General features: G+C 53.4%; 1 pseudogene; it reads right to left on the bottom strand.

Annotated features, from left to right (window-relative positions):
• Positions 1–2,742: 2,742 nt before the first annotated feature.
• Positions 2,743–10,802, bottom strand: LOC128937699 (28S ribosomal RNA; annotated as a pseudogene).
• Positions 10,803–11,218: the final 416 nt, after the last annotated feature.

Here is an 11,218-nt window from a genome sequence, read left to right as displayed (position 1 = left end):
CAATAAAGGTAGTGTATTGGGATGGCCCCAGATTTGCCAGGCTCCACAACATTTGCCCTGTGCACCTGACCTTGTTGGGGTCATTATCATGCTGTCCATCCCTCCCAAAGAGTGCCTCCAATACTGCCACTTCTCTCAGCTGTTGGATTCCATCCTCAAGAGTCTTCCAGCACATTCTGTGGTGCTGCTCCTGCATTCTCTCCCTGTGAAGAAACCTCTCTCTGGCACTTATTAAAAGCCCTGGCTCCCTTACAAAAATCTGATTGATACCTGAGTGCTGGGTCAAGCCTCCCAAATTCCTTGCCTCACCACCATCCAGCTGGACACCTGTACCCATAAGATCCCAGACCCAGAGTAACCAGGTTGTATAAGCCTCATGTCCCTGTCGTACAATGTCTGTGTGCAGATTACAGAGACTTTTGTACATCAAGGACTCAGTGATGATCTCAACCATTGGCTCCCCTGTGAGTTGTGAGGGCCCTCCATTCTTATCCTTGTCTGGGTGCTCTGATTTCATCTTAGACCTCCTCGTTTCCACAGGGGCAACTGCTTCTGGCTGTGACTGCCTCTGCAGTTCAGCTGGAACCTGGACAGTTGTAACATCTGTGGGTTCCGCTGCTGCACCATCAGACTCTCCCTCTTTGAGGCAGGAGGAGGTCTCCTCACAAGCTGGGGAAGTGTATTCCTTCAGCATCTGGCCCATCTCACACATCTCCTTCATCAGACCCCCCACCCAATCTGCGTGGTTCATTTCTGAGGTGGGCTGTGGGGCGTGGTCAGGCTCTGGGGTGTTGAGGATTTTTTGTAGGTTGAGGAGTTCTTGCTAGACAATGGCCATATTCAGCCGATGCACAATCCAGCCTGCTTGTACTAATGGACAATGAACACGTTCACAAACAATGGATAATGGACTTATTCAGAAATAGGGTCAGTATATCCTTGAGAAAGATACAAGAAGAAGAGTCATCAGGACTCAGCAAATTTGTCAGCAAGCTTGGGAGAGTGAGAAAAAAGAGAAAGCAACGGGTGGGCCAGACAACCACAGCAAGATGCACGAAAAATTAGATGATCCAAACAGCATTTTAATTTAGATGTGTAAACAGCTATGATTAACCAATCATGTATTAGCTAGAGACGCGTGGGCAGTAGAAACTTATTATAAAGCTAGTCTTTTTAGGGATAATAAATTTGGCTTCACTGGATCATATTGGTCATGGTGTGATGTCCCTGAACATCCACACCTCGTAACTGGGCTCCTGGAAGTCTTCATCTATGTCACATTCCATGGATTTTTATTTACTCCTTATTTGTCCATCCTGTAGAAAAGGATTGGTGTCAGTGGGAAACTGACATTGCTTGTTTGAAGGGGAGCCCACCCATCCTGCCTGAGGATGATGAACTCCTCTGTTTTAAAGTCTCTTTTTGAGGGTCTCTTCTTGGGTCTTCTAGAGGTTGGTTTTTGGTTTCCCCTCCTCCAGGCTGTCCTGGCCTGTGCTGGGAAAAGCCCACTGCAGGGACATCTGTGCACCCTGGGATCCCAAGGTCCTGGGCATCTGCATGGGGATGGGCAACAAAACAAAGGACTGTCTGGAGGCCTTTGGAAATGGGAATTTATGGACAGGTGGGACTGCTCAATCTGACTGCACCACGCCCTTACCTCTGGATCTCCTTCCTGCTTGGCAGGATTCCGTTTCCAGGTAGTGTGGGCAAGGACTGGCACTCACCTGCACAGAAAGGCTTCTGCCTTTTGTCCCTGTAGCTAAACCCAGGGTGAGAGTCCTCCTTTAGTGCTCAAAGAAGGGAAAGGAAATCCCAGAAGGGATGTGCTCTGTCTTTGAAACCATTACCAATTGTGAGGAACACCCCTGCTAAAGTAGGATGTGTCCCTGATCAAAGAAGGTCACCCTTCTGACCAAACTGATCCCAGCCCAAAGGCCAGGCCTTCTGCTGGGCTCTGGAAGGGGTTCTGCAGGCAATGTGCTCAAGGGAGAGACCTCCACTGGCCTCACTTCTCTCAGGGACAACATATCCTATCCCATCCAAGGTTCCCAAGGGTTCCCAAGGATGGCCACAGACAAGAGGAATGAGATCCAGCACACTTAACGACTGCATCAAATATCAGGTTTAGAACTTTCCCAACCAGACAGTCATGAACCACATATCCTGAAAATGAAGTAGATATGAAAATAAAATAAAAAAGAAAACCAGGACATTTAACAAGGACCTTTCCACAAAGAACTCCAGGACTGCACTGAGCAGAACACATCCCACAGCTGGCCCAGGAGCCCCACAGCAGTGCTGGGCGGTTCCTGACCCTCGGGCCCACTGAGGCTCTCCCGGGCCAGGAAGCTGCCTCAGCTGCCACAGCACTCAGGCACCACACAGGTGCCTCAGTCCCACCAGAGCACAGCCACCCACGAGAGGGTGAGACTCTTCTGCCACACACCAGGAGTGGAGAGGAACCTCCCAGGCCCCTTCACTGTCCTTTGGCACATTCATTTCAGCCTGACCCTCAAAGCCCTGCTCAGCAACATCCCCCACTAAAGTAGGATGTGTCCCTGGTCAAAGGAGGTCACCCCTCTGACCAAACTGATCCCAGCCCAATGGTCAGGCCTTCTGTTGGGCTCTGGAAGGGGTTCTGAAGGCAATGTGTTCAGGGGAGAGATCTCCATTGGCCTCACTTCTCTAAGGGATAACACATCCCATCCCATCCCAAGGGTTCCCAGGATTACTACTGCAACAACACATCATCAGAAGGGTAAAACTAACCTGTCTCATGACGGCCTAAACCAAGCTCAGATTCCCTATTAGTGGGTGAACAATCCAACGCTTGGTGAATTCTGCTTCACAATGATAGGAAGAGCCGACATCGAAGGATCAAAAAGCGACGTCGCTATGAACGCTTGGCTGCCACAAGCCAGTTATCCCTGTGGTAACTTTTCTGACACCTCCTGCTTAAAACCCAAAAAAGCCGGAAGGATCGTGAGGCCCCGCTTTCACGGTCTGTATTCGTACTGAAAATCAAGATCAAGCGAGCTTTTGCTCTTCTGCTCCACGGGAGGTTTCCATCCTCCCTGAGCTTGCCTTAGGACACCTGCGTTATGCTTTGACAGGTGTACCGCCCCAGTCAAACTCCCCACCTGTCGCTGTCCCCGGAGCAGGTCGTGGCTGGCGCGTGCCGGCCGCTTGGCACCAGAAGCAAGAGCCCCCCTCGGGGCTCGCCCCCCCTGCCACACCAGGCAAGTGATCAGAGTAGTGAAAACCATCAGAGTAGTGTTATTTCACTGACAGCCGGGACGCTGGCGGGCGGGTCGCCCCGCACCGCCGAGCACGCGCCCGGCTTCCCACTTATTCTACACCTCTCATGTCTCTTCACAGCGCCAGACTAGAGTCAAACTCAACAGGGTCTTCTTTCCCCGCTGATTCCGCCAAGCCCGTTCCCTTGGCTGTGGTTTCACTGGATAGTAGGTAGGGACAGTGGGAATCTTGTTCATCCATTCATGCACATCACTAATTAGATGACGAGGCATGTGGCTATTTAATAAACACATACAAATTGTATATGTTCCTTTTCCGGGTTAAGTAAGGTGGCCCGTCCACCTGAATGACCAAATTGGAATTTATAGCCCAAAATGAGCTAGACGTGGTTATGACGGATGAACCCCTCCCACCCAAAAACCGATTGCACTGTCTAGCGAACCTGTCGAGGGGAGAGGCCTAGTTTATTTACCAAGTATTTACACAGATACAATTGATCTAGCTTTGCTAACGAATATATATACAATGTCAACAGAGGTGAAGAGTACTTTGGATGCTAGGGCCCACATGGTTCTCTCTAGCCTTGTTTTAGAGAGACCAAGGGCGGTCAGCAACTCAGTATTATTGTGAAACCATTTGGTACGGGCTCCCATGGGGAAGCCAACATATTCAATGTCATCAGCATTGGTCAGTTGTTGAATTTGTGTATGAAGGCGCTGATATTTTTTGGCCTTCTCCAAGGCGGCCTCACTCAATGAGACATCAGAGTGCTCATACCTCACAGTCACATTGACCACAACCGCCTTAGAACCTTTGACAAAGATTAAATCCAGTTTAAATAGTTCATTTACATAATCCCTCAGGTGTGGCTCGTCAAAAACTGTCCAACACTCCCTCTTAGCCTCCTCGCTAAGGGTTTCACAGATGGCGTTGTTTGTCTTAATCCTGGCATCTTGAGTGATGGCACTGTTTCTGACAATGGGGCTGCGGTCTCAAATCTAGCTCCACAATGTCTACATGATTGAACAACATTCTCTTGCTTACCCCTAGCCAGGAATTCTCTTGTTGGGTAGACATTCGCTCTGAGTTGTAGGGCCGTGATTAGTTTACAGTGAGGTATGCCCTTAAACTGCCTTATCCAGGCATTACTGATCTCATCATTCTCAAAATGCTCAATCCCATGGCCCTGGGCAACCAGATGGGTCCATTTATGAAATTCTCGTTTCCTCCAGTTACAAGGTCTTGGGTAACGAATCTTAGGGATGGGTGCTTCCCATTCCAGCCAGGCTCCATCGTCGCCCCCCAACTCTACCAATGGTAAAGGCTCCCAAATTGATGGGATGGACTCTTGTGTCCCCCCCGCTTTCAACCACAATTTTTCAAATAACCGTTACAGATATACTTCCTTTAGATACTTCACAAGAGTCTCATCCGAAGACTGGGCTAATCTATGGAGTCTTCACGCCTGAATACTTGGAATGAGCGCCGCCAACTTGATGAGGTCTAAACCGCCATCTTTAAAACTCGAATACAAGATCGCATCACATGTACTTGGGGGAAGATGAAGCCATTCCTTAGCCGTGTTATGAATGACTTGGTCAAGGGATTCAAGTAGGCCCACCTTGACTTCGGTATGGTCAGCCAGATATATCAGTCTCGGGATGGTATAGGTCCTGAGTATATCGACTTTCTGAAGAGGTTTTAAGGGCGAATGACCAATCCGATGAAGCCAATCCATGAGCTTCTCTGATAGTCTAGGATCTGCAAAGCCAGTCCAGGGGTCAACCCATGTGCTGACGTACCTTTCTGAGCTCCCTGGGTTGATCATGTTAGGGAGGGATCCATTAATCACCCACGTGGGACAATCATTGATAGTATACGAGTCCCTTGTCGGCTTGATGTAAAAGCCATGACATATTCCCCCCTGCGTACTGAGGCCAGTAAGATTGCAAAAGGCCTCCAAAATTTTGATGTTATGATACATGCCTTCCCAAGAGTCTCTCAGCAGCACCAAGTCATGGGCAAATGCCATGGCCATAAATTTCCAGCCCCCATGACGGAAAACCTCACCTTCATTCTCGAGTTTATACAGAAGGTGGTGCATCACTAAAATTGAGCAGCAAAGGTGACATGGGGTCGCCTTGCTTGACACCTGAGCGAATGTATATGGGGTCTGTCCTTTCTCTTCCCATGGAAATGCATGTCTTAACATCCCGATACATTTCCCTCACCAACTCTATCATGTGTGGATCCACCCCTCTCTGGACCAGACCCTCAAATACATGCTGATGACAGACGGTGTCAAATGCCTTAGCAATGTCCACGAACACAACCCCCAGATGTTTATGCTCTCACTTAGCTGTTCCACCACAAGCTGTAACTTGAGGTTTCCGGCACAACCTGATGCGCAAATAAAATCCCGTTGCCGGGGGTTGATGGGACATGCTTTGGACAGCCTCACAGTAGCGATCCTGGAAAACAGCTTAATCACCACTGAACCAATAGTAATAGGCCTCCAGTTATTGATATCACCAAGCTTCTCTGCATCCGAAGACTTGGGTATCAAGACTGTCCTGCAGTCCCGCAGCGCATCTGGAACAGTACCGGTGATAAGCCAGAGGTTGAAGATCTCAGTCAACTGGGAAAACTTTGGGCCTTTTGCAATAATCTGACCCAAAGTGATCCCATCTGGCCCGGGAGCGGAGGTTTTACACATCTCTCTCATGTTCTTATCAATCTCTTTTTTAGTAATTAGGGCCTCGAATGTGGTGTTAGCCGCCTCCTTATATGGAGGGAAATTCAGTAGGCCACCAAATATACCAGATGTATCCCACCTTCTTTTAAAGTGATCGTGGAGAACACTTGATGGTAACTGGCACTGAGAGGCTTCCGTGCTGTCCAGGATGACGCACGAGGCGCCTTCTATGTAACTCGTACAGCAGTTGGAACCTCAAGAATTATCCCCTCTTAATAGCTCTTTTGCGCATCCAATTTGATGGAGTTTTGGATGCTTTTTGGCCACGGGAGGCCTGTGTCTTTTGACCCTTGATAGATTTAGTTTGGCTAGGCACACCCAGAATACCAAGAAACTCCTTATAAACATCCTTCACCACCCGACCTGGATCTTGCCCATCAAGAACTTTCTTGAAGGCTTCCCGATACATGGTCAATTTGCCAAACGATAATCCCGCGTTGATGACTTTCTGGAATTGGAGCTTTAACTGTCCCTCCTTGGGCAACTTAGCAGACCCGGCAGGATGTTCAATTCCAGTGGCACCTACTAGTCCTTCATGACCGTTCACGGAGGGACGCCTTTTATCACTAATCTGTTTTGCCATTTTAGTTGGAATATGCTCCGCTATAAGTTGGTTGATATTCCGCTTACTGGCAAACTCGTCCACCAATTGTACCAGAAGAGCCTCTTTCTTCCTCCCCAGTCCATACCCGTTTGTGGGCCCCTCAGGCCGATGACTCTTTGGGATGAGAAGCAGCAATCCGCTCCACATTTCGCACAAGAGGATGTCTTATTCTCTTGTGCAGACCCAGGCCAATCTTAGTAGTGAACCCACATTGGCACACCTCACAGACCCATTCCCCAGTGGGAGCCACACACACCACCCCCTTGCAGCGCAGGATGTGACAGGAGATACTGTGGTATTTTAGATTTTGTTTACCACATTTTGAACACCTGAAAATGATCTTTCTCTGCCCGTGTGCCCTTTTGAGATGGTCAATCAGCCTCAACATCCTAGTAAACCAGGTCTCACAACAAGGACAAGATGGTTGTTTGTCAGGCATGGACACGACAGGTGTTCTTGGCGTTGTACCATCACCTTCAGACCCGTGAGGAGCCTCAGGTGTTTTGGGCTCTTTACTACCTCCCATCGCGCTCTCAGCCTCAGGTGTTTTGGGCTCTTCGGTACCTCCCACCGCAGTCTCAGCCTCATCCTGGGCCATCCCCATAGGGGAGATCTCATAGGGCTCAGGGAGTTGCCTCAAACCCTACCAAACATCCACATGATGTACACCATCTTCTTTAGCAATTTTGGAGTTAAAAAACTCCAAACTTGCAAGATCGAATCCCTCTTCCCTGGGCACAGAGGGCATAGATGGTAATTTGGCATCAATGACCCTTAGATCTAATGGGTCAGTCTGAGTGGTAGTCGAGATATAACGCAAAGCCATTTTGTCAGTCCGGTAAGCAATAAAGTGACAAGTCCAAGTGAGGGTAGAAGCATATAGTAGCTGACCCTCTCTCAAACTACCAACTGTGTCAACAACAGCCCGTGGACAAGGCTCTGTGCAACAGTGAACTAACTGTGCCAACCTTTTTGTTTCAGCGATTCGTGAAACTATTGTTGGGTGGTGAGTCCAACAATAGGGAGGGCTGATATGCGCCCTCTCCCACACTGGGGCAGAAGTCGACTCAGTTACCACGAGGGTATCCGGCAGGACCACGAGGAGGTGCGACTTCCGCAGCTATGCCCAGTTAGTAAATATAGTTACTCCCGCCGTTTACCCGCGCTTCATTGAATTTCTTCACTTTGACATTCAGAGCACTGGGCAGAAATCACATCGCGTCAACACCCGCCTCGGGCCTTCACAATGCTTTGTTTTAATTAAGCAGTCGGATTCCCCTGGTCCGCACCAGTTCAAAGCCGGCTGCTAGGCACTGACTGAGGCGGGGCGCTGGCCCAGGGACCCTTCCCCGGGGACCCTCCCCCGCACAAACTGCTCAGCCGACGCCGACTGCGGCTGCGCGCACGCTGGCCGCACACCACGGGAACCCCATTGGTGGGAACCGCTGGGGCGGTGGTGCGCAACGATGACGGCTGCCACTGGGGCACCAGCCACGGCAAGGTGGAGGGCGGGCGGAGCGCGGGGGCGGGCGGCGCCCGCCACAGCCGGGGCGATCCACAGGAAGGACCCGGTGTGTGTCCAGAGTCGCCACCGTGCACGTGCATGCCCCAGCGCCCGGGCGGGCCACGTGGAGCGCACTCACCCGCGCGCGGCACCTCATCCAGCTGCGGCACGCGCCCAGCCCCGCTTCGCGCCCCAGTCCGACCAACCCAGCCCTTAGAGCCAATCCTTATCCCAAAGTTACGGATCCGGCTCGCCGACTTCCCTTACCTACATTGTTCCAACATGCCAGAGGCTGTTCACCTTGGAGACCTGCTGCGGATATGGGTACGACCCGGCACGAGACTTACACCCTCTCCCCTGGATTTTCACGGGCCAGCGAGAGCTCACCCGATGCCGCCGGAACCGTGACGCTTTCCAAGGTGAGGGCCCCTCTCTCGGGACGAATCCATTCCAAGGCGCCCGGCCCTTCACAAAGAAAAGAGAACTCTCCCCGAGGCTCCCACCAGCTTCTCTGGGATCAGTTGCGTCACCGCACTGGGTGCCTCATGGCGCCCATCTCCGCCACTCCGGATTCGGGGATCTGAACTCGACTCCCTTTCGATCGGCTGAGGGTAACAAAGGCCATCGCCCGCCCTTTCGGAATGGCGCTCACCTATCGCTTAGGACCGACTGACCCATGTTCAACTGCTGTTCACATGGAACCCTGCTCCACTTCGGCCTTCAAAGCTCTCATTTGAATATTTGCTACTACCACTAAGATCTGCACCTGTAGCAGCTCCACCTGGGCCCGCGCCCCTGGCTTCGAGGCGCACCGCAGCAGCCCTCCTACTCGTCGCGGCCTAGCCCCCGCGGGCCTCGCACTGCCAGCGACAGCCGCGTACGGGCCCAACGCTCCAGCGCCATCCATTTTCAGGGCTAGTTGATTCAGCAGGTGAGTTGTTACACACTTCTTAGCGGATTCCGACTTCCGTGGCCACCATCCTGCTGTCTAGATCAACCAACACCTTTTCTGCGCTCTGATGAGCGTTGGCATCGGGCGCCTTAACCCGGCGTTCGGTTCATCCCGCAGCGCCAGTTCTGCTTACCAAAAGTGGCCCACTGAGCACTTGCATTCCACGGCGCGGCTCCACGCCAGCGAACTGGCTCCCTTACCCATTGAAGGTTTGAGAATAGGCTGAGATCGTTTCAGCCCCAAGACCTCTAATCATAAGCTTTACTGGGTAAAACTGCCCATTGCCGAGTGCCAGCTATCGTGAGGGAAACTTCGGAGGGAACCAGCTACTAGATGGCTTGATTAGTCTTTTGCCCCTAGACGCGGGTCGGACGACCGATTTGCATGTCAGGACTGCTACAGACCTCAACCAGAGTTTCCTCTGGCTTTGCCCTGCCCAGGCATAGTTCACCATCTTTCGGGTCCTAGCACGGACGCTCACGCTCCACCTCCCTGGCCCCACGAGGGGGCGGCGGGCGAGACGGTCCGGTGGTGCACCCGGGGCTGCCAGGCGCGACACGCGCCCCGGGATCCCACCTCAGTCGGCGCAGGCCAGCCCTCACCTTCATTGCGCTGCGGGCTTTCGACAATGGTCCCTGACTCGCGCACGTGCTAGACTCCTTGGTCCGTGTTTCAAGATGGGTCAAGTGGGTAGCCGACATCGCTGCGGACCCCGGGCACTCCAGCGCGGCCCGTGAGCCTGGCCCGGCAGCGCCGCGCGGTCAGGGCGCACTGAGGACAGTCCACCCCAGTTGACAGCAGCGCTGGAGACTGGCAGGCCCAGCCCCCACACCTCTGCGCGAAACACCGTGCTGCGAGGATGCCACTCCCCCCCCCCCCCCATGAGAGGCGGGGAAATGATGCCCCCCACCACGGCGCCGCTGATGTAGGGGGAGGAGGGCGCAGCGGCAGTCCTTTCCCTCGGCCCCGAGATTCGGCGAGACCTGCTGCCTGAGGGCTGTACCACTCGCCGCTGCTTGCGCAGCACTGGACCACCTGCCCGTCGGACCACCTGCCCGTCGGAGGCCTTCCCAGTCGACCTGGAGCCGGTCGTGGCGCACCGTCGCAGAGGAAATGTGCCCGGACAGCGCCAGCTGCCGGCTGGGTGGCAGTCCCCGCACCGGCCTGCACCCCCCAGCCTGCCTCCGCGGGCGGGGTTCGCCCAGGGGACGGAAGGGAGGCGAGGTTCCGCTGAACCCGTGCCGACCACAACTCGCCGGGTTGAATCCTCCGGGCGGACTGTGCGGGCCTCACCCGTTTACCTCTTAACGGTTTCACGCCCTCTTGAACTCTCTCTTCAAAGTTCTTTTCAACTTTCCCTTACGGTACTTGTTGGCTATTGGTCTCGTGCCAGTATTTAGCCTTAGATGGAGTTTACCACCCGCTTTGGGCTGCACTCCAAAGCAACCCGACTCCGAGAAGTCCCGGGCCCAGCATGCCGGGGGCCACTACCGGCCTCACACCGTCCACGGACTGCGGCCTCGATCACAAGGACTTGGGTCCCCCGCGAGCACCGCCAAGGATTGGGACTTCTGTACGCCACATGTCCCGCACCCCACTGCAGGGCAGGGATTCGGCGCTGGGCTTTTCCCGCTTCGCTCACCATTACTGAGAGAATCCTCGTTAGTTTCTTTTCCTTGGCTGACTAATATGCTAAATTCAGCAGGTTGCCACATCTGATCTGAGGTCGCAAGGCCAAAGATTGGCCGCACCTCCTGGCCCATGCAGCTCCCAAAGAAGCGGCATGCCAACAGGCCAACAGCCAGCCAGCTTCTCCCACCTACTACCCTCACCTTCCTCCCCACTGGCACCCGCGCGCCAGGGGAAAACAAAGCCAGAGGGAGAGAAGCGGAGACAGAGTGCCCCATCCCGGAGATGAGAACCGAAAAGGGAGTGTGGCAGAGACAGCCCTGATGGGGGACCAGGCGGCACGTGATGGCCTTGGTGGAAAGAGAGAGAAAAGCCATGGTGCTATTTGCGCCCCGAGACCACAACAGAAGAGGAGGAGGGCAGGCGAAGGGAGGAGGGGGTCGGAACATCTGTCCCCAGCGCTCTCGCCTCACGCGCACGCGCAGTGGCACAGTACCCCCGCAGTACCCACCTGCA

This window comes from Melozone crissalis, unplaced genomic scaffold (genome assembly GCF_028551555.1).
Source record: "Melozone crissalis strain CALT ecotype California unplaced genomic scaffold, PUWL_Pcris_2 ptg000021l_1, whole genome shotgun sequence".
NCBI classification, from domain to species: Eukaryota; Metazoa; Chordata; class Aves; order Passeriformes; family Passerellidae; genus Melozone; species Melozone crissalis.
This window is presented reverse-complemented; position numbering and strand designations above follow the sequence as displayed.